The 23,848-nt window shown below is 36.3% G+C and overlaps 1 long non-coding RNA gene and 1 other non-coding gene across 2 annotated transcripts; both read left to right on the forward strand.

The window, feature by feature from the left end:
- Positions 1–1,741: 1,741 nt before the first annotated feature.
- LOC111472173 lies at positions 1,742–12,668 on the forward strand. The gene is made up of 3 exons (XR_002715367.1): positions 1,742–1,752; positions 1,855–1,857; positions 12,539–12,668. It is a non-coding gene; the product is annotated as an uncharacterized LOC111472173 (long non-coding RNA).
- Positions 12,669–16,551: 3,883 nt separating this feature from the next.
- LOC111472179 lies at positions 16,552–16,691 on the forward strand. Its single transcript, XR_002715372.1, has one exon. It is a non-coding gene; the product is annotated as a small nucleolar RNA Z247 (small nucleolar RNA).
- Positions 16,692–23,848: the final 7,157 nt, after the last annotated feature.

Here is a 23,848-nt window from a genome sequence, read left to right on the forward strand (position 1 = left end):
CCTGCAGGGGTTGACTTAGTAACTAAGGATAGAGGAAAGAATGACCAAGTAATAGCAGCCGACCAAACTCTAAGCGTAGACCTAATAGTAGTAAAGATGACCAATTTCGACGTCATACTAGGCATAGATTGGTTAACCGAAAACCGAGCTAGTATAGACTGTCGTAAAAAGGAAGTAAAATTTTCACCACCGACAGGACCTATCTTTAAATTTAAAGGCACAAGTATCGGGATTACCCCCAAGGTAGTCTCGATGATGAAAGCAAAGCGGTTAGTCCAACAAGGCGGATGGGCTATATTAGCATGTGCTATAGACGTAAGAGGAAAAGAAAAGACCCTAGAAAACGTGCCAATAGTAAACGAGTTCCCAAATGTATTTTCGGACGACTTACCTGGAATACCCCCTTCCCGAGCAGTCGACTTCGTCATCGAACTCGAGCCTGGAACTAGGCCTATTTCCAAAGTACCCTATCGCATGGCGCCGACAGAGTTGAATGAACTCAAGGCGCAATTGCAATACTTACTAGATAAATGATTCATTCGATCTAGCGTGTCCCATGGGGTGCATCAGTGTTGTTTGTTAAGAAGAAAGATGGATCGATGCGTCTATGCATCGATTATAGAGAGCTAAATAAGAGAACCATAAAGAACAAATATCCTCTGCCTAGAATAGAAGACTTGTTTGATAACTCAAAGAGGCAACTGTATTCTCCAAGATAGATCTTCGGTCCGGTTACCACCAAATTAGGATCAATGAAAAAGATGTACCAAAAGCAGCGTTTAGGACAAGGTACGGTCACTACGAGTTTGTAGCTATGTCATTTGGCATCACCAATGCACCAGCTATGTTTATGGAGTTAATGAACCAAGTATTGAAGGAATGTCTAGACATGTTCGTGATCGTGTTCATTGACGACATCTTAATATACTCGAAAACAGACCTAGAACATGAGGAACACCTCCAAAAAGTCCTAACTACCCTAAGAGAGCACAAATTGTACGGCAAGTTCTCCAAATGTGAATTTTTGTTATGAAAAATCTCTTTCCTAGGACAAGTTGTGTCAAAGGACGGAATATCTGTAGATCCCACCAAGGTCAAAGCGGTTACAAAGTGGGAACGTCCAACTACGGTAATGGAAGTAAGGAGTTTCCTAGGAGGCGGGATACTATCAAAGGTTCGTGCAGGACTTCGCTAGAATAACCTCGCCTTTAACAAAGCTAACAGAAAAAGGGGTACCATTTAAATGGAATGATGCTTGTGAGGCAACTTCCAAAACCTAAAAGAGAGATTGGTAACCGCCTTGGTGCTCACAATACCCGAGAGCTCAGAAAGGTATGTGATTTATAGTGATGCCTCCATGAAAAGACTGAGATGTGTATTAATGCAACACGGCAAGGTTGTCTCATATGCGTCTCGTCAACTTAAGGAATACAAAAAGAACTACCCTACCAACGACCTACAGTTGGCCACTGTAGTGTTAGCGCTAAAAATCTGGCGACATTACCTATATGGAGAGAAAACTCAAATTTTTACCGACCACAAAAGTTTAAAATACTTCTTCACCCATAAAGAGTTAAACAGAGGCAGGGAAGGTGGTTAGAATTGGTGAAGGATTATGATGTAGATATCGAGTACCACCCTGGAAAAGCAAACATGGTCGCAGATGCTTTGAGCAGAAAGATGGTCCACTCGTCAACCCTCATTACGAGGGAAGTAAGGGTACAAAGAGAGTTCGAGCGAGCAAACATAGATGTAGCGATTGATGGAGTCATAACACAACTAGCCCGACTCATAGTACAACCTACGCTTAGGCAGAGAATTATTACCACCCAATGAGAAGATCCTAACCTACAGAAAGTCCAAGGACAGCTAAACGAAAGTCCAATAGATAGATTCTCGAAGTCCTCAGATAAAGGACTATTGTGTCAGGGACGCCTATGTGTTCCGACAATAGAGGATTTAAGGAAAGAGATACTGACGGAAGTTCACAAATCACCATTTTCCATCCACCCAGGAGGTACTAAAATGTACCAAGATTTAAAACAACATTTCTGATAGAAGAACATGAAGAGGGACATAGTCGAGTTTGTGAGCAAGTGCTTAGTTTGTTAATAAGTGAAAGCTCCTAGACAAAAGACAGCGAGGATGTTACAGCCCCTAAGTATACTGGAGTGGAAGTGGGAAAACATAACAATGGACTTCATAGTAGGATTAACCAAAACGCTTAAAGACTATATAGTGACCTGGGTAATTGTCGATAGGTTCACCAAGTCAGCACACTTCTTACTTGGAAAAGCCATATACAGTTGATAACTGGGCACAACTGTATGTGACAGAAATAGTAAGACTTCATGGAGTTTCAGTGCCTATAGTGTCGGATCGAGATCCATGCTTTACGTCAACGTTTTAGCGCAAACGTCAAAAAGCGTTGGGTACTTGGCTCGATTTTGGCACCGCCTTCCACCCCCAAAGATGGAAAAATGGAGCGCCTAAACTAAATCTTAGAGGACACGCACGTGCTTGTGTATTAGAATTTAAGAGAAGTTGCGCTTTCAAGGCACTATGGGAATAGCATCGTTCAAGGCCCTGTATGGGAAGCAGTGCAGGTCCCTGCTATGTTGGGACGAGGTAAGTGAGAGAGAGCTAGTAGGACTCAGGTTGGTCCTAGTCGCCAATGAGATTGTCTAGAAAATTTGAGCGAGGATGCATACCGCTTAAAGTAGACAAAAAAAGAATTTTTTTTTCTTTTTTTTTTTTTTTTTTGCAGATGTAAGACACAGAAACTTAGAGTTTGAGATAGGATACCTAGTATTCCTCAAAGTGGCACATATGAAGGGTGTCTTGAGGTTCGGACATAAGGGCAAGTTAAGTCCTAAATTCATTGGACCATTCAAGATCCTAGAGCGAGTTGGTCCAGTAGCGTATAAGTTAGCCCTACCTCCAGCCCACTTAGGAGTACACGATGTTTTTCATGTGTCGATGCTGAGGAAGTACATTACGGATCCTATCCACGTTGATATGAACCAAAAGGCATCAATCATACAATATACTTCAATGAAGATGTGAAGAAAAGGTTGTCAAAATTATCCAAAGGTGTTCAATTCATGCCACATTGAGAAGAAAGAAGTTTGATTGTTATAAATTTTGGGTGGGTTGTAATTTAGAGTAATTTAGAGTTATTATATTTTAAGACATTTTATTTACCTTAGGTTACATTTACATAATGGCTAATTATGGGCATTAAGAATGAATGTTACAACTCTTGGAATGCCTTTAGTGGTTTCATTTTGAGACTATATAAAGCCATATATGTTTGTTTTTGTAAGAGACTTGGAAAATATATGGTAAAAGGAGCATTTGTGCTTTCTTTAGCCAATGGCTAAGTTTATTTGCAATTCTATGTAGTTTAGGTTGCATGTAGAATCATTCAAGCTCGACATGATCAATCTTGCTTGTGGAGTGATTCGAATCTCAAACAAGTGTTTGAGATATTTGATCAACAAGAATCATTCAAGCTAGACATGATCGATCTTGCTTGTGGAGTGATTCGAATCTCAAACAATCTTCTAGCCTTGAGATATTCGATCAACAAGGTAATCTGAATCTTACTCCCCTTGTAGTGGTTCCATATCTTATCACACGTAATAGACTACAAACCACTCCAACTTAATGAATATCTGAACTACGAAGAAAAACTAGTAATAATCTTAGCTAGAGAAGTAAAAAGCTTACGCAACAGGAATATTGCGTTTGTTAAGGTATTGTGACGGAATCACCACAGCCACAGCGAGGAAGCCACGTGGGAGAATGAGGATGAAATAAGACAAAAATACCCCGAGCTAGTACAAGAGTTTGAGACTTTCGAGGACGAAAGTTCTTTTGAGGGGTAGATAATGTAACGACCCGAAAAAAAAAATAAGTAAATAATAATTAAAAAGAATTAAACAGAGAGGTTTGAAAAGAATTAAAGAGAGACGTAAAGGAAAATATATATATTTAACTAGTAAATACAAAAAAAGAAAAGAGAGACAATGGAGGAGGAAAATGGAAGATTTGGTGAGCAGAATTAAAATAAATATCGAAACAATTTGAAAGAGTAAATGCATAGAGTAAAAATGATAATAAGAAATATATATATATATATATAATACTCATAAAGTCTCTAATGCTCACAGGAAGTTTAGCACATGGACCATTGTAAAGAGAGAACTGAAATTGAAATTGATGTCATGGTTCATATAGGTTGGCTTGGATACAAAGAACCAAACCAAACTTGATAGGCTAAAGATTGTTTGAATTATGATGATGTATGAGTATGACGTTATGCTATGATCTATGTTAAATGTACGTTATTTAGGTTTGATGCTTGACGTACATATTATATTTGATGCACTTAATGGCTTTTATGATGAGTATGATGTATGCATGTCGATGTTATTAACATGATGATGTTTTCCATGTTGAACATGTCTTATGATGTTGTTCGCCATATTACATCATGTCGTTAGATTGACATAGGACACAACCCTAAGAGTATGAAAATGATATTAATGTAAATATCCACGAGCACGTGTCACATAGTGTAACCAAAAGATGAGGCTAGAGGGTTGTGTGAGAAGAGATGTATATTTGAACTTAGAGGGACCTCATGCATATTGTATGTTCATAAGCATAGGGCTACTTCCCCTAGAGATGATGAGTGCGGACGCGCACCGTATGATGAGTGCAAATGCACACAGATGAGGGTGTTCATGAGGTGCATGACACTATGGGGTTTCGCTGACCTCCGGACATCGCTACAGATTAGCTTGACCAAAGGGTCCAGGGGGTGTGCGAGCGCCTTGGGGATTCACACTCGCACATGTGAGTCGTGTGTAGGAAAGTACTACACATCCAATTTGTCCGAGACTAGAAGCCACCCTTAATATGTTTAGAGATAGGTGCCTAATTCATGATTGCATGTGTTTGCATTAGCATGACCCCTATAGTGGGGTCACTTACTGAGTACTTCTAGGCCGTGTGCCATATTGTTTTTCAGGTAAAGGCAAGGCGCCCATGTACGGTTGACGGCAACATCGTGATCAGAGACTGTGGCGCGTGCAGAAAATAATTGCATATTTAAAATTCATAGTATTGGTTAGGTTAGAGTGTTTGCATTTCATTTATTTAAATTATTTAATTTGTAATTGTTTTCTCTTATTTTGAACTCCAGCACGATGTTTGAAATACGCAAGTTCGGCAGTATTTTCTAATGTTTTCATGTATTCTGAAGTTTTAAATTGTTTCCACTAATAAAGATGAGCATTGTTAGAGTTATATTCTACATTAGAGATGAGCATGAGACGATAGTGGCGACTCTAGATATGTGAAAATTTAGGGTTGTTACATCTACCATTAGTTTACATCGCCTACTACAACGTTTAAGAAATGTTATAGAAGGTACAATAGTGTTTCTTGGAGTGTCGTGAAAAAACTGGGGTCAATAACATTTTTATGAACAATGTTTTGAGTTGTTTGGATACAAAGGTTAAGAATAACTAGTTGAACTATGTTTGTTTAATTTTGGTTTGTTTGGTCCGGGTGTTATGTTTATCCATATTACGGAGAAAAGAGTAGTAGTTGGAATCCAAGCAAATCAATTTTAAAATTTCATTTTTTCGTCAATTTTGTTAGATTTAAGTTGAAGTGTATTAGAAAATTAAATACCAATTTAAGTGTTCTAGGAAATCACATCACTATAGCCATTAAAAAAATTAAGAATCTACTAAAATGGACCAAGAAAAGAAAAAAAAAACAAAAACCTAAAGAAATATAAAATTATTGGTACAAATTAATGTAATATTATTAAAAAAAAAAACATATATTTTCATTTATACTAGTAATTTTTAAGTATACAAAGTGGCACCCTATTTCTTAAACATTTATATGTCAATAAACATTAAATCTAAATTAAAAGTTTAAAAATTGGTTAAATATTTAATAAAGTTTAGTAACATAATAATTTAAATGAATTATTTAGGCTATATATATATAAAAGTTATCCAAAAAAAAAAAAAAAACTTAATAGAATTCATCATAAGGTTAGTTTCAATTTCAGGTTGGTTTCAATTTCAATTCTAGGTATTTCTTTACTTTCAATAATTGAACTAGAAGGTGGTTGATCTTTGCGGTCATTTTGTTTTAATTGATATCATCAAGAAAATAGATCTAAAGTTAAATTGAACCTTGAGGAGCAGATTCAGTCTGGTGCAAAGAATAATCAGTAACTCCGACATAGGCCAACTAAGTGGCTTTACTATCTGTTTGATTGAAAGAATTGTTTATGTATAATGACATGTGCCTAGTGGCCTGCACGTGTCATATGTATGATATGCTTTGATATGTATGATATGCTTTGAAAGGAGTTTTATGTATGTATATTACCAAGTGTACTATGTGATGAAAGAATACTTTCAACTCGACAATCCAAATCGACCCATCCCAAATTATAGGAGTTGGGTTGAGTTGAATTAGCATTTCGAGTTAACTTGAATTCATTTTTCTGAACCTAGATTGATTCGGTTTGGTTTCGGGTTGTAGGACAAAAACGTTAAATTAACTTGAACAGAACCAAAAAAAATTATAAAATATATTAAAAAATTTAGTGTATTTATAGGTGCCATACCACTAGGGCCATTGAACTCTGGCAGAAAACATTTCTTTTTCTATTATTTTGTTTAATTTGTTTAATATTATTTTATTATTTTTAATTTGTTTTATATTATTTTATTACTTTTCATCCACTTTATATTATTTTTAAATATAAAGTTTATAATATGAATAACAAATAAATTTTGTTTTAATTTTAATTTTAAGAATATAAATTTTGATAGGTTGATTGATTATGATTTATACAAAAATATATTATATTCAAATTTCATCAGATTCTTAAATAAATTTTTTGAAATTGAGAATTTCTGTATTTGTGTTGGTTGGAAATGGAAGGAAAGTTTTGTTAAGAATTCTTTTTTACTTTCCATCTTCATCGGGTTTGGTGGATAGTAAATGATTTTAATATAGTTTTTTACTAGTAATTTTAATGTTAGTAAGTCTATTTTTTAGATATAGTTTCATTAAACTAATATAAAAATGTTAATTATTTTTATTGTTATGTGATTTCATGATTTATCCTTATATTTTCGTTACATTTAGAGTAACTAATACTCAAGAAGTGTCGTATTTAGTTGTAATAGTCCAAAAATAAATAAACAAATAAAAATAATTATAAAAAAAATAGTTAAAATAATAATAATAATAATAAATAAACAAAAAAAACCACATCTCCCCACTTCTCCCCACTAACCTCTCATCCCTTCCCACAATTGTCTCTCTTCAACCCATCCTTATGCAACAAGTAACGGTTACAAAAAGAAACAGAAAAACATTTACTTGAAGGAAAGAACAAGAGAATGACCTTTACTCAATTGAGATTCACAGGAAGATATATATATGATCTATATATTAAATCTTCATTTTGTTTTATCCTATTTTTTTAGAAATTACAGCCAATTATAATTAGATCTTAGTTGAATTATTACAATGGTTTAGCTTTGAGTTAGAAACTAAATGTCAATTATTTATACGATTCTAGCAAATCACGCCAGATTAGTAATATTAGATTAAATTTATATCAATACCCAAATGAATAGATTAAAAATAGAATAGCCGTGAAAATTTGTGAATAGGAAACATGAGATAAGAAAAGATTTGGAGACAGAGATCCACTCGTAATTTGGAATACATGAGAACATAATTAAAATGCAACCAATACAAAAAGAAGATTAAGGAATTAAAAACCACCCACTAAATATGGAGAGAAAACTAATTACAGAAATATCAATCATTTATACGAATTCTAGCAACCAGATAAGTAATATTAGATTAAATTTATATAAGTAGCCAAATGAATAGAATAAAAATAGAATAGCCATGAAAATTTGTGAATAGAAAACACTGAGATAAGGAAAGATTTGGAAACAGAGATCCACTCAAAATTTGGAATACATAAGAACATAATTAAAATGCAACCAATACAAATAGAAGATTAAGGAATTAAAAACCACCAACTAAATATGGAGAGAAATGTAAATACAGAGGGTAAATACAGAGAATAGTTGTATCTACTTTTTTATACAACTGTCCATAAGATTTTTAATAAAAATATAATTACAAATATATAACATTTCAAGACTTTTAACCATGACCAATGTAAATTAGAGAAATAATTTTGTAGGATTCAAACTTGAAACTGATATCATGGGCTCACATAGGTTGACTCGGATTTCAAAGGATGGAATCAAACTTTCATTAAAAATATATTCGTGACGACTTAAACTAGCCAGGTAAGTGGCCTTACTAACGACATGATTATATTTGATGTTGACACGTGCCTGTGGTTCTGCACGTGTCATATATACTGATATGTGTGAATATCTATTAATCGATATGCTTATATTATGTTTATGTTATGTTATAATATGTGAATTGTATGATAATAATTATGGTACGATGTGTTCAAGGATAGGTTCGAGATAGGATACAAGAAGGATGCACAAAACGAAATGTAACGATAGGAGTAAGGTACGTTCATGAAACGTTAAGGTTAGGTTACATACCAGAGTACTATGAATAGGAGAGATTGATGAAAGAATACGGTTAGGTTATGGGTAGAAAGAGAAAGGTTTGTGATAGATTGATAGAATGATAGCGTTAGGATACGTTCCTGTAATGATATGACTAAGGTACGTTTACGTAACGATATGGCTGTGATAGAAATAAGAACGTTAGGTTATGATAAGTTAGGGAACGATATGACCACGAAGTGTTTACGATATTTAATGTTTATGATACGATATATTGTGATGTGATGTGTCATGTATTGATTGTTTTGTGTGACCATTGAGGTAATTGTTGTATGAATTGCACGTTATGAAATGACATGTTAATGTTGGGATCGCACAATAACGCACAAACGCGATCTAGATGAACACAAAGAACAAGATAGAGAAAATGCGAGAACTCTGGCTAAAGAATTTATATTGATGACTACAAATATGTATAGTGAGAGAGAATACAGAGAATATAGAAAGTATATTTTAAAAGCTCTGCCCGAGGGATATATATATATATATGGTTTAGCTTACTATATTTAGCTTTACCAGATATAACTATCTACTATATATAACTATTTACCAAATATAGATTTACTCGATATAGCTTTTTACTATACATAGCTATTTACTATTTATGACAATTTACTTTACATGTCATTTACCAAATATAGTTTTACAATGTATAACCATAGACTCAGCTATAAATAAGCAGCCGGCTCCATAACCTAACAATTCTCCCACTTGGAGACTGATCCAGTCAACCAAGAATTTCATTCTCAAACGATCATGAATATTTTCACTGCACCATATCAATTGAGGTTTTGCACAACCTCAATATTCCAACATCAACACATTTTGTCAACATGTTTGTTGGATTCTTTGCACCCTCTATCTTCTCAAAACACATCACCATCTTCCACTAACCTGCAAGTGAAATGGTATTGTCTTCTGTGTTTTATCTTTAAATGATAGACCGGGTTTCTCACCAACTGTATGACACTCTGACTATCTCTATAAAAAAATCTCTTTGTGCGGCTTCTTACCCAATTCTTCCAAATAGTCAGTCACCCATATTATCTTCTTTCCAACTTCAACTATTGCCACATACTCAGCTTTAGTACAATGCATTTTTGAAGCCTAAATGTCCCATCATCCATGGCTAGCTCCTACTTGGTTGTATCCTCCAACTGTAGGGCCTCATCAAAGTGCTCTGGTTCCCTTTCATCAACGACAAATAGTGTAATGAAGGTACATACATATATGGTACTTTGATAGTACAGGATGATTTTCTCAACACCAGTTCAGGTGTCACTTGCTCTACTGTTGGTTCCTCTGCAATAACCTCAGGAGTTTGTTGAGTATCTGCTACAAGATCACTAGGTGATTTTCTCCGCAACTCAACTTCAACTCCCACTTGCTTTGTTGTCTTGGAACCTTGCTCCACATTTGGTTCCTCAACAATAGTCTCAGGAGTTTCATGAGTATCTACTACAATATCACTAATTGAGTTTTCCTACAACTCAAGCTCAACTCCCACTTGCTTCGTGGTCTTGGAACCTTGCTCCACATCTGGTTCCTCAATAGTAGTCTCAGGAGTTTCATGAGTAAATGCTACAGCATCACTAAGTGAGTTTTCCTGCAACTCAAGCTCAACTCCCACTTGCTTCGTTGTCTTGGAACCATACTCCACATCTGGTTCCTCTTTGGTCTTGTACAACCTGTCCGAAAGTGATATTTTTCTCCACAATTCCAACACGTTACGTTTGGTCTATTTGAAGATTTTTCTCGGTTCTTTGATTTTGATCGCCCTTTGTTTGGGCCCTTCAGTTTACTTCTTCTCCGTTGGTCAACACTGAGAGCACTACTAGATGAATTTCAAATTTCTCGTTTGCGAATACTTTCGCTGAGAACTACATCTCGAATTTCATCAAACTTCAATTTATCAGATCCTCGCGAACTGCTGATTGCGGCAACAACAGTATCCCACGACTCGGGTAAAGATGACATCAAAATCAATGCTTTAATTTCATTCTCGAAATTAATTTCCACCGAACTCAGTTGACTTACGATCATATTGAATTCATTTATATGATCAACAACAGATCCACCTTCAGACATCTGTAGATTGAACAATCTCCGCATCAAATACACCTTGTTCATAGCCGACAGTTTTTCATACATATTCGACAACGCCTTCAACAGATCTGACGTTGTCTTCTCCTTGATGATATTGAATGCCACGTTTCTGGATAGCGTCAACCGAATCAGCGCTAAGGCTTATCGATCCTTGAGCTTCCACTGCTCCGTGGTCATGGTATCCGACATCACCCCCAACAAGGATTTGTGAAAACCTTTATGATATAGATAATCTTCAATTTGCATTTTTCAGAAACCAAAATCGGATCCATCAAACTTCTCAATTCCAATCTTTGAACTTTCCATCTTCACAGATCGTAGTGACTTCCGCCTAACTCTGATACCAGTTGTTGGGATCGCACAACAATGCACACACTCGATCTAGATGAACACAAAGAACAAGATAGAGAAAATGCAAGGAGAACTCTGGCTAAATAATTTATATTGATGACTACAAGTATGTACAGTAAGAGAGAATACAGAGAATATAGAAAGTACATTTTCAAAGCACTGCCCGAGGTATATATATATGGTTTAGCTTACTATATTTAGCTTTACCAGCTATAACCATCCACTATATATAACTATTTACCATATATAGCTTTACCCGATATAGCTTTTTACTATACATAGCTATTTACTATTTATGACAATTTACTTTATATGTCATTTACCAAATATAGTTTTACTATGTATAACCATTGACTCTGCTATAAATAAGCAGGAGGCTCCATAACCTAACAGTTAAAAGCATGAAACGTTATGTTATGTTTTCTAAATTGTATGTATACAGCATGTTATGAATGACATGATATCACGACAAATGAAAAGAAATGTAACCCCGTTAGGATTATGTATGATAGGTAGACTCAAAATGAGAAATGACATGTTAAGCATGAAAAATGATAGCATGGTTATATTCTTTAATGATAAAAGTAGAAATATTGAAGACCTCATGCATTATGTGTGCTCATGCATTTGAGGGATACCCCTATTCCATCACGAGAGTACGAACATGTACATCCAATGACAGGACAACGATCATTATGTTTGCATAGCGCTGCCGTGACGGTGACTAGTTCTAATGGGTGTCCGACCTAAGGAGCTCCCAGAGTATGCTCGCTAGACAAGGAAAGTGGCCCAACGGTGTGCGAACTGACTGGTGAGCCCATACTCGCATGTATGGTCATTGTTAACTCCATGTCTGGCAATGGCTTTTTCATGATATCGGCGAGCTGATTATTGGAAGAAATTAGTCAAACATCAAGCTGACGAGTCGATACTCGTTTACGAACGAAGTGATAATCAGCCTCAACATGCTTCGTCCGTCGATGAAAGATTGGATTGGCGGACAGGTAGGTGGCAATAATGTTGTCACACCACATGCTAGGCGCTCGCGCTTGTGAGATCCCGAGCTCACGCAAGAGAACTTGGATCCAAATTAATTCGGCAGTGGCATCAACAACCACCTTATATTCGGCCTCCGTACTAGAACAAGAAATTGTTGATTGTTTCCTCGAACTCCAAGAGATAAGCCACCAAAAAAGATCACATAGCCTCTAGTGCTTCGACGATCATCAGGATTCCCTACCCAATCAGAATCCGAAAAGTGACACAACAAATCAGGGCTGGACTTTGTAAGACACAAACCCATATCAATAGTGTCATGTAGATAACGAAGAATTCGTTTGACTGCCGCCCAATGTATAGATGTTGGGGAGGACATGAACTAACACACTCTATTGACACAGAATGATATATCAGGACGTGTCAGAGACAAATATTGGAGAGCACCAATGACACTTCGATAGCGAGTAGTATCCTCAGGCGAAAGCTTTTCACCACCATCCAATAACAACTTCTCACTAGGAAGCATAGGTGTGGGCGCACCTTTAGAGGTGAGCATATTGGTTCTAGACAATAAATCTTGAATGTATTTATGTTGTGTCAGAATAAGTTCATTGGAAGTATGGCGGACCTCAATCCCAAGAAAATAACTCAAAATGCCAAGATCCTTGACGGCAAAATCATCCTGAAGCTGTGTAAGAAGTTTCTCAGTAGTCGTAGAAGATGAGCTGATAATATTAATGTCATCAACATAGATGAGGATATACATCTGAATGCCCGTCTTGTTAAAAATGAAAAGAGAAACATCAGCCTTTGAAGGTGTAAAATCCAGCTGTAATAGTTTGGAGCTAAGGCAAGAAAACCAGGCACGCGGAGCTTGTTTAAGGCCATAAAGCGACTTATCCAGCTTGCAGAGATAACCAGGGTGTTGAGAATCCAAGAATTCAGGGGCTGCTTCATATAAACATCTTTATTAAGAAAGCCCTGAAGAAAAGCATTTTGAATATCAATCTGCCAAATAGCTCAACAACGAGAAATAGCAAGAGACAATAAGAGCCGAATGGTAGTGGGCATAACAACTGGACTAAAGGTATCATCATAATCAACGTCATACTGCTGTTTAAAACCTTTAGCAACCAGGCGTACTTTGTAGCGATCAATAGAGCCATCTTGCTTTTGCTTGAGTTTGAAAACCCATTTGCAATCAATAACGTTAAGACCGGCACGAGGAGGAACTAAGTGCCATGTCTTATTTTTTTGAAGTGCCTGAAATTCATCATTCATTGTCTGACGTCAGAGGGGATGCTCCATAGCAGTAATATGTTAAGTATGTTCAGCGGCAGAAGACCGAACTACAAAATATGTTATTGTTCTATCTGTACGCACCTTGGGATTCTTGATATTGTGCTTCGATCGAGTACCATACGAATGAGTAGTAGGTGTAGGATCCACATTTGAGGGGACAGCCGTATCAGCCGTTGTGAGGGGAGCAACCGATGCTACAGCAGTTGGTTGACCATCGGTCGAGGATTCGACCGGACATTGTGCAATATCATCTGTTGGCGGAGGAGCCGAGGCCTCAATCATTGGCGGAACAACCAACGTCGATTCGCATGGCAGCGACGCAGAGGATCCTTCTCATGAAGCATGCATCTCGTCATCTTCATTATGAATATATTCCTCCTTTCACTGATGTCATTCTATTGAGAAGTGTATGGTGCTGTCAATTCATGTTCAATTTCAGCCTCTTCACAAAACCTATTAAAAGTTACTGAAGTGTACTCCTTGCTATTATCTGATGTTCAATTCCAGCCTCTTCACAAAACCTGTTAAAATTTTCTGAAGTGTACTCCTTGCTATTATCTGATCTCATAGTCTGAATCAAGCATGCACCTTCATTCTCAACTTTGGCTTTGAATTTCCAAAATACACCTGCAACTTCATTTAATGATGGTGTTTGCTGAGGACCACAAAGCTCAGTATGAACCAGGTGCAGTTTTTTCGAGACTATTCATGCCTGTTTAGGAAAGGGTTGCCTATGTTGCTTCCCAAAATTACAAGCATGGCAAGGAGGCATGTCATCATCAATGTCAGCGAGTCCTTCTACCAGCTTCTTTGACTGAATCTGAAGCAACCCTCGATGATGAAAGGTTCTAAGTCTTTTGTGCCAAATCTTAGTGGCACTAACTTTGGATAGAAAGGCCGTTGAATTTAGAGCAAAGCTTTTTCCTTTCATTTTGACATTGAACAAGTCTTTGACACTAGCATCTTTGATCAAGCACTTCTTATTCTCAAACAACACTTTATAGCCTTTATCAAGTAGCTGACCAACGCTTAAGAGATTTTGATTAATTTTAGGTACAAATAAAACATCTGGAATAAATTTTGTACCTTCATAACTTGTTATAGCTATTGTGGCTTTTCCCTTGACTTCCAAGTGTTCACCATTGCCAATCCTCTTTCTCTTATCTTTGGTGTGTCTTAATTCCTCAAAAGATTCCTTGTCATATGTCATGTGATTTGTGCACCCACTGTCAATCAACTAGCTCTCGCTTGATTCTTTGCCTGAGGAAGAAGTGACCATAAAAAATTGATCTTCTTCTTCTTCTTGATCAACTACTTGTGCATCTACTTCTTTCACCTGATCTTTGGCTTTGCAAATCATTGCTTCATGTCCAAGTTGATTGCATTTAGAGCAAAAGGCGTCAGGTCTTCTACAACACTTGTATGGTGGATGACCTTTCTTCTCACAATGGCGACAAGGTGGATAGGATTTTTTGAAACCTCCTTCTTTTGTCTTCTTCAATCACCCCTTCTTGCCTCATAGACCTTCTTTGCTCTTGTGGTTGTAAAGCATTCAAGAGTTCTGTAAGAGAAATCTTTGATAAATCTTTTGTGTTTTCCAGAGTAGTAATGGTGGCTTCAAACTTCTCTGGAACATCTTTTGTGTTCTTTAGAGTAGTAATGGTGGCTTCAAACTTCTCTAGAACAATGACTAGCAGATTTTCAACGATCTTAGAATCAATTAATACCCAAGCAATCTCACCTTGTTGGCGATGTTGAGAAGTCTTTCAGAGTACTCTTTCACCGACTCTGACTCCATCTTCTGCAACTCGAAATCCCTAATCAAATTCAGGACTTTCATTCCATGAATCCTTTCATATTCAGCTTTAAGATAATCCCAGATTTCTTTTGCTATTTTGAGGGACATTATTCGCATGAAGATCATTTCAGATACAGCGGCAAATAAGCAAGCTTTTGCCTTTGATTTTCTTGTCTTCTTTTCCTTCTGTAGGAGGGACCTCGTAATCCTCTTCTATTGCTTCCCAAAGATTCAAAGCCTCCAAATAAGTCTCTATACGAACTGCCCACATTTGAAAAATTGGATTCTCCTCCCATTTTGATCCCTTAAGAAGATAGCTCTGATACCAATTGTTAGTTGAAAGAATGAGGGATTGAATGATTGATAAGATGATTAAATTATGAAGAGCAAGAATGCTCTATATATATAGAGAATACAAAAAGATATTTAGAAAATCTACCTAAAAATTTGGAGAAAATATGTTAACAAACCAGTAAACAAATCAAATCTAAACAAAATCTAATCAAAACAAATCTTAACTCCTAACGGAGATTCTTCACGTTAAACGTAGAATAGATCATATCTGTATATAGTAAGATAATCTAGTGGTTTACTAGTTTGTTACCAAATCTATGATTTACTGGTTTATTACCAAATCTATGATTTCATAGTTTTGTCACCAAATCTATGATTTCATGGTTTGTTACTAAATCTATGATTTAGAATGTAATCTTTATTATACACATCTATAAATACATGAGGTCGTGACCCTATGTGAGGTCATTATGCCATTCAACTTAACATGGTATCAAAGCCAAGGTTTATTTTTTAAATGTCTACCATTTCTTCTTCCTCCTCTCCATCCACCATCTCCAACACCGTCTCAATCCCTCTACACCATGCGGTCACAATTTGTCTAAAAAAAACAACTTCATCATATGGCGCGCCCAACTCCTCCCCTACCTACGAAGTATGAAGCTTATGGGCTACCTCGATGGCACTAATGTCGCACCTGCCAAGCTGGTCCCTTCCTCAACTGCTGCTGGTGCTGAGCTGGTCTATAATCCGGCCTATAATCAGTGGTATGATCAGGATCAACAGGTCCTTAGCGGCCTTCTCTCCTCTATGTCTGAGGAGATTCTTCACGATGTAATTGTCGTTACTACGTCCAAGGAGGTGTGGGATACCCTGCAGCGAATGTTTTTGTCGTCAACTCGTGCTCGCACTACTCAGATTTGTGTTGAGCTCACCACGTCCAAGAAACGAGATCAATCTGCTGCAAATTATTTTTGCAAGATTAAAGGGCTGGCCCTCGAGCTGGCTGCCGCCAGCTTTGCCTTGCAGGATGATGATGTGATCGCGTATCTTCTCACTGGTCTTGGCCCTGACTATGATCCCTTCGGTACCTCAATGACTACCAAGAGTGAAGCCCTCACGCTTGATGATGTGTTTGCACATCTAATGACGTTTGAAGCTCTCCAACTACAACACCAGGCTGAACTTCAGTTAAATCTAGGATCTTCTACCAATTATACTGGTCGTGCTGATCTTCAGTTAAATCTTGGATCTTCTGCCAATTATGTTCTTCGTGGTGGTCAGCAGAAGAATCGTGGGCATAGGGATCGTGGTCGTGGTCGTTCTCAAGGTTATGCACCCTTTCGTCCTGCTGGTGATCGTCGTGGCCCTTCTGCTCGTCCTTTCTGCCAGATCTACGGCAAAGTGGGGCATACTGCTATCCGCTGCTGGCATAGGATGGATGAGTTCTATCAAGATGAACCTTCTTCTTCTCCTCCTACGACACTGGTGGCTACTTCCTCTTACAAGATTGACCCAAATTGGCACGGCGACACAGGCACTACAGATCATATCACCAGTGACCTGGATCATCTCGCTGTGCGTGAATGCTGTCATGGAGGTGAACAAGTTAAAGTCGGCAATGGAGCAAGTTTGCATGTTTTCATACCTGGTCATTCTCTAATTAATATTGTTACTCGTCCTCTTGCATTGTGTAATATTTTGCATGTGCCTGAAATTTCCAAACATCTTCTTTCCGTTCATATATTTTTTCGTGATAATGACGTATCTTTTGAATTCCATCCTTGGCATTTTTCTATTAAGGATCGACGGTCGAGGAAAAGTCTCCTAGATGGGAGGTGTGAATCTGGTCTTTATTCTATTAAGCCATCTGATGTTGATGATCTCAAGCACGCCTTGGTGAGCAGATCTACTACTCGTGCCCAATGGCATGCACGTCTTGGACATCCTTCATCTCAAGTAGTAAAATCAATTTTGCATCTCAATAATATTCCGTGTGCTATTGAGTTATCTTTGTCAATTTGTAATGCATGTCAGTCAGCAAAAAAGTTATCAGTTACCATATACTAGTTCTTCCCATAGGTCTTCGTCACCTTTGGAACTTATTTTTCAAATGTTTGGGACCCTACACCTCCATCTGTTGGGGGTTTTAAATATTATATTAGCTTCATTGATGATTTTAGTAAATTTTCGTGGATTTATTTGATGCATGATCGTACATAAGCTCCTCGTATATTTTTGCAATTCCAAGCTCATGTTGAGCGCCTCCTAGATACTAAAATCAAGTGGGTCCTGATTGGGGTGGGGAATATTTGAAAATTCATAACACATTTTTTCGTTCCCTTGGAATTGCTCATCGTATTTCATGCCTTCACACACATCAACAAAATGGGTCTGCTGAATGCAAGCACCGTCATATTGTTGAAACTGGCCTAGCCCTTCTAGCTCATGCTCATGTACCTATTAAATTTTGGGACGACGCGTTTCTTACAGCCACATATCTCATCAATCGTCTTCCTACTCGTGTCATCGATAACCAATGCCCCTTAGAGCATCTTTTTCATACCCCACCAAATTACTCCTTATTAAAAAAATTTGGGTGTGCTTGTTTGCCTCATCTTCGTCCTTATAACAAACAAAAGTTCTCTTTTCGATCAATGGAATGTGTCTTTCTAGGCTACAGTTCTTTACATAAAGGGTATAAGTGTCTTGACACCGATTCTGGTCGTGTCTATATGTCTAGAGACGTCATATTTGATGAAAACGTTTTTCCATTCAAGAGAGCTTCACCTAATTCTTCCCCAATCATGCAGTCGACGCATAATGCCCCTGATTTGTGCACCTTGCATTTGGGTAATAGCAGTACTAATTTGGAGAATGATCACATGCATGTCTGTGCCTACTAACTCTTTGGATGCAGAAAATTTGGTGTCTACATCCTCCGCGTCGCTGCCATGCGAATCGGCGTTGGTTGTTCCGCCAATGATTGAGGCCTCGGCTCCTCCGCCAGCAGATGATATTGCACAATGCCCGGTCGAATCCTCGACCGATGGTCAACCAACTACTGTAGCATCGGTTGCTCCCCTCACAACGGTTGATACAGCTGTCCCCTCAAATGTGGATCCTTCACCTACTACTCATTCGTATGGTACTCGATCGAAGCACAATATCAAGAAACCCAAGGTGCGTATAGATGGAACAATAGCATATTTTGTAGTTCGGTCTTCTGCCTCTAAACCTACTTCACATATTACTACTATGGAGCATCCCCTCTGGCGTCAGGCAATGAATGATGAATTTCAGGCACTTCAAAAAAATAAGACATGGCACTTAGTTCCTCCTCGTGCTGGTCTTAACGTTATTGATTGCAAATGGGTTTTCAAACTCAAGCAAAAGCTAGATGGCTCTATTGATCGCTACAAAGCACGCTTGGTTGCTAAAGGTTTTAAACAGCAGTATGGCGTTGATTATGATGATACCATTAGTCCAGTTGTTAAGCCCACTACCATTCGGCTCTTATTGTCTCTTGCTATTTCTCGTGGTTGGGCTATTCAACAGATTGATATTCAAAATACTTTTCTTCATGGCTTTCTTAATGAAGATGTTTATATGAAGCAGCCCCTGGATTCGTGGATTCTCAACACCCTGGTTATCTTTGCAAGCTGGATAAGTCACTTTATGGCCTTAAACAAGCTCAGCGTGTTTAGTTTTCTCGCCTTAGCTCCAAAGTATTATAGCTGGATTTTACACCTTCAAAGGCTGATGTTTCTCTTTTCATTTTTAACAAGACGGGCATTTAGATGTATATCCTTATCTATGTTGATGACATTATTATTATCAGCTCATCTTCTACGGCTACTGAGAAACTTCTTACACAGCTTCATGATGATTTTTCCATCAAGGATCTTGGCATTTTGAGTTATTTTCTTGGGATTGAGGCCTGCCATACTTCCAATGGACTTATTCTGACACAACATAAATACATTCAAGATTTATTGTCCAGAACCAATATGCTCACCTCCAAAGGTGTGCCCACACCTATGCTTCCTAGTGAGAAGTTGTTATTGGATTCGCCTGAGGATACTACTCGCTATCGGAGTGTCGTTGGTGCTCTCCAATATTTGTCTTTGACACGTCCTGTTATATCATTCTGTGTCAATAGAGTGTGTCAGTTCATGTCCTCCCCAACATCTATACATTGGGCGGTAGTCAAACGAATTCTTCGTTATCTACATGACACTATTGATATGGGTTTGTGTCTTACAAAGTCCAACACTGATTTGTTGAGTGCCTTTTCGGTTGTTGGGCTGGGAATCCTGATGATCGTCGAAGTGAAGGCTATGTGATTTTTTTTTATGGCAATCTTATCTCTTGGAGTTCGAGGAAACAATCAACAGTTTCTCGTTCTAGTACGGAGGCCGAATATAAGGCGGTTGCTGATGCAACTGCCGAATTAATTTGGATCCAAGTTTTCTTGCGTGAGCTCGGGATCTCGCAAGTGCGAGCGCCTAGCCTGTGGTGTGACAACATTGGTGCCACCAACCTTTCCGCCAATCCAATCTTTCATCGACAGACGAAGCATGTTGAGGTTGATTATCACTTCGTTCGTGACCGAGTATCGACTCATCAGCTTGATGTTCGACTAATTTCTTCCAAGGATCAGCTCGCCGATATCATGACAAAGCCATTGCCAGCTCCTTCATTTAGCAATTTTAGGCGCAATCTGAAATTAGTAGTACATCGTTTAGATTGAGGGGGGGTGTTAAACGTAGAATAGATCATATTTGTATATAGTAAGATAATTTAGTGGTTTACTAGTTTGTTACCAAATCTATGATTTACCGGTTTGTTACCAAATCTATGATTTCATAGTTTTGTTACCAAATCTATGATTTCATGGTTTGTTACTAAATCTATGATTTAGAATATAATCTTCATTATACACATCTATAAATACATGAGGTCGTGACCCTAGGTGAGGTCATTGTGCCATTCAACTTAACTTGGTATCAGAGCCATGCCCTAAACTTAGCCGTGCCAATAGATTGGTAAATTCTCGAATGTCGAACAAAGGACTCCAAAAAGAAGGAGTCAAGCCTCCTCGAAGGCAGTAAAAAATGACTAAACTTAGCCGTGCCCTTTGGCCCTAAACTACCATGACGACCTTTGGGCCAATAGATCGAGTCGTGTTCGTCTACCATGGTATTAGAGTCATTCCCTAAACTTAGTCGTGCCAATAGATGGGCAAATCCTCGAATGTCGAACAAAGGACACCAAAAAAAGAAAAAAAATGAGTCAAGCCTCCTCGAAGGCAGTAAAAAATGACTAAGACTCCAAAGGAGTCGAGCCTCGATTAAGAGGAGGCTCGATTATTTTCAAGTCGTTTGATGTATCGTTTTAAAGATGTTTTCGAAACACGCAAGTCTATGGTTGTGTTTTAAGATAAAGGATATGTTTTATGGAATTTAAATGAAGTCTACCGCATCCAATATTTAAGATATGTATACAGTAGCGACCTTAAATTAAGTAGAAAATTTCAGGTCATTACATTAGTTGTCTTTAGTTCTATGATAATGTTGAACTATGTTACGATGCTACAAGTTTTGCTCGTTGTTAATGATGAATTTGTTTTTGAGTGATTATAGATTAATTTGTATTTGTTGGTGAACTTTTAATATCTCTTATGTAAGATAGCATTGAATAACTATCAACTGTGGATAAATAAAAAAAAATTTAAATAATTTTTTCTTTTTTAACAACTCTAAGTCCAACAAAAAAAATAGAGAGTTGAGTTGGATTGAATTGTGAAAATTATTGGGTTGGTTACCGATTCAACCAACCCTAACTTTTGGGTGGTCCAAAAATATCTCTCAATCCAACCTAACTTGGACCATGTACACCTCTAATTTTCTATATTATTTCTTTTCCATGTAACATAAAATACATTCTTCCTGTTGAACACAAGTCTATGTGGGAAACACTCTAACACTTTATTAAGACTAATCGAGAAGAATTTACAAAATACTCAGTAGAACTATGCTTTGTATTGCTTGCGATTTCTTGGGACGATGAACTAAGTAGGATGGAGGGGTATTTATAGGTAGTCAATCTATCCCTAAAATTTTTCCACCTTTTTCCCTAAAATACCTCAATCATCTTCCTAAATTTATTCCTAAATTTCCTAAATCATTTTCCTAAATTTATTTCTAAAATCCTAAATCATTATTGGGCTCGTGATGACATTTTAACACTCCTCCTCAGCACTAGTCCTCATCCGTTGCACCATGTTAAGCTAACAACGAAAGCTCTCATGTTAGCTCTTTTGTAAATACATTTGCTACTTGGTCATCCGTATTCTTCCTTCATCGCTTTCTGCCAAGCCTCTTCATATGTCTCTAACTTATTATCTCTGTCTTCGCATACTTAGGGTTTGACCTTTGGATTCTATTTGATGGCCTAAGTTGTTGATGTGTCGTTTCATTTTTATCAGATTCTCTTGATTGAATCACATTTTGTTCGTCAATATCAATGTCATTTGGATCTTAATTTCTCAACTCTTTCCTATTTATAATTCGTATTTTTTTATTTTTTATTTTTGAATAATATTCTCTCTTTTTTTTTCCATTTGATTATTTGTGTTTAATAAAAATAAATTATTTGTGTAGTTTTCTTTTAGTTATTTATTTATTTTTAAATATTTTCTTTTATCAATAAGCCATTTTCAAATAATTTATAAAAGGATTGGAAGATGAAACAAAAGAAAAATAGCAATAAGTGTATTTTATGTTGGAATGAATGAGATAAATTAATTATATTTAATTTTTGAAATACACCAGGTATAATTAATTCAATATAGGTATTGTACTAATTACTTATGAGTAATATATAATTTTATTAAATTAAATTATTTGAGGATAATGATTAAGATGATAGTTCAACCAATTCAAGAACATAAATTAAATTAAAATTTTATTAGTTAAATTTATTTTAATAATGTTATCTAATAAAAATTAACTAATAAAACATGATTAATAAAACTTGTAAATGAATAAATTAATTACTCATCGAAATTATTTTCATTTTTCTTTTAAGATAAACGTGACGTTGAGTAACCGAGGTAGTAAGCAACCGAGTTGGAGAGTTTAGGGCAACCGAGTTGGAGAGTTTAGGGAATCCTATCTAGATCTGAGTCTTATTTTTATATTATTTTTTTTTTTTTTTTTTGTATATTTACTTTTGTTGTTTGTGAACTTGGTGTTTTGAGTTTGTAAGTATTCTGTAGTTTATGTTTCTCGAATGTTTTACTTCATTTAAAGAAAATATTTTTATTTTGTAAATAAATTATCTGCATTAGTAGTAACTTTCGTGATTCGATCTTTTTTAACTTATAATTGCATTTTTTTAATGCTATAATATAACATTTATAGGTTTGATATTATGCTATAATAAAGTTATTTAATTATTTATAATAATTATAATTATTCTAATAACTTTTTCATAGAATTTATTATTTTTTTTTGTTGTCGAAATTTATTTTAATATTTAAATATTATTGAATTAATTATATTGTAATAAAATTTAATTCAAGTACTCATCTTTAACTAAACATACCTGAAATACATAATACTAAATGTCATGAATTCAATTCATAATTGAAATTTTATAATCTATTTAAGTTATAAATTATTATATTCAATAATTTCCTAAAATAGAGGGTAATTCAAATAATACAAGATAAAGTATTCTCCATTGTCTATATTATTATTCAATGAATGAGAGTCGCTATCATGTCAAGGCTTTGCATTGTAATTCTTCTATCATCTTTGCTCGTGGAATATACTTTTACAAACTTTTCAGCTGACATATTAAAACAACATTTTATAAGATAATGGAACAAAAAAAAAAAAAAAAAAAAGTAAAATAGTAGAAACACTTATAAGTAGAAAAAAGGAAAACTTTAACTCAATTTAGCCTAAAAAAAAAGTGAAATCTAAACTTAGAGAGGATTCTCCAAATTTCACATTGAAATGTATGTATAATCATTCAATAGAGAGAAACTTGCTGTATAAGTTCAAATTCAAAAATCAAAATTCTTCCAAACTAGAAAGAGATTCTCAAATCTCACTTCAAAGTCACATTCAAACCATAATAACAAAATCCACCATTTAAACGAAGATCAAACTTAGAATCAAAGTATCTCTGCACTTCTACATCTTCTCCCGCCAAAACCAATTTAAAATTCAAAACAATCATAAATAGAGACGAGTATTAGAGGAAGTGACTGTAAATCCATAGTTGAACATCAAGAATAAACAAT

Source organism: Cucurbita maxima, unplaced genomic scaffold (assembly GCF_002738345.1).
Source record: "Cucurbita maxima cultivar Rimu unplaced genomic scaffold, Cmax_1.0 Cma_Scf00066, whole genome shotgun sequence".
Classification (NCBI taxonomy): Eukaryota; Viridiplantae; Streptophyta; class Magnoliopsida; order Cucurbitales; family Cucurbitaceae; genus Cucurbita; species Cucurbita maxima.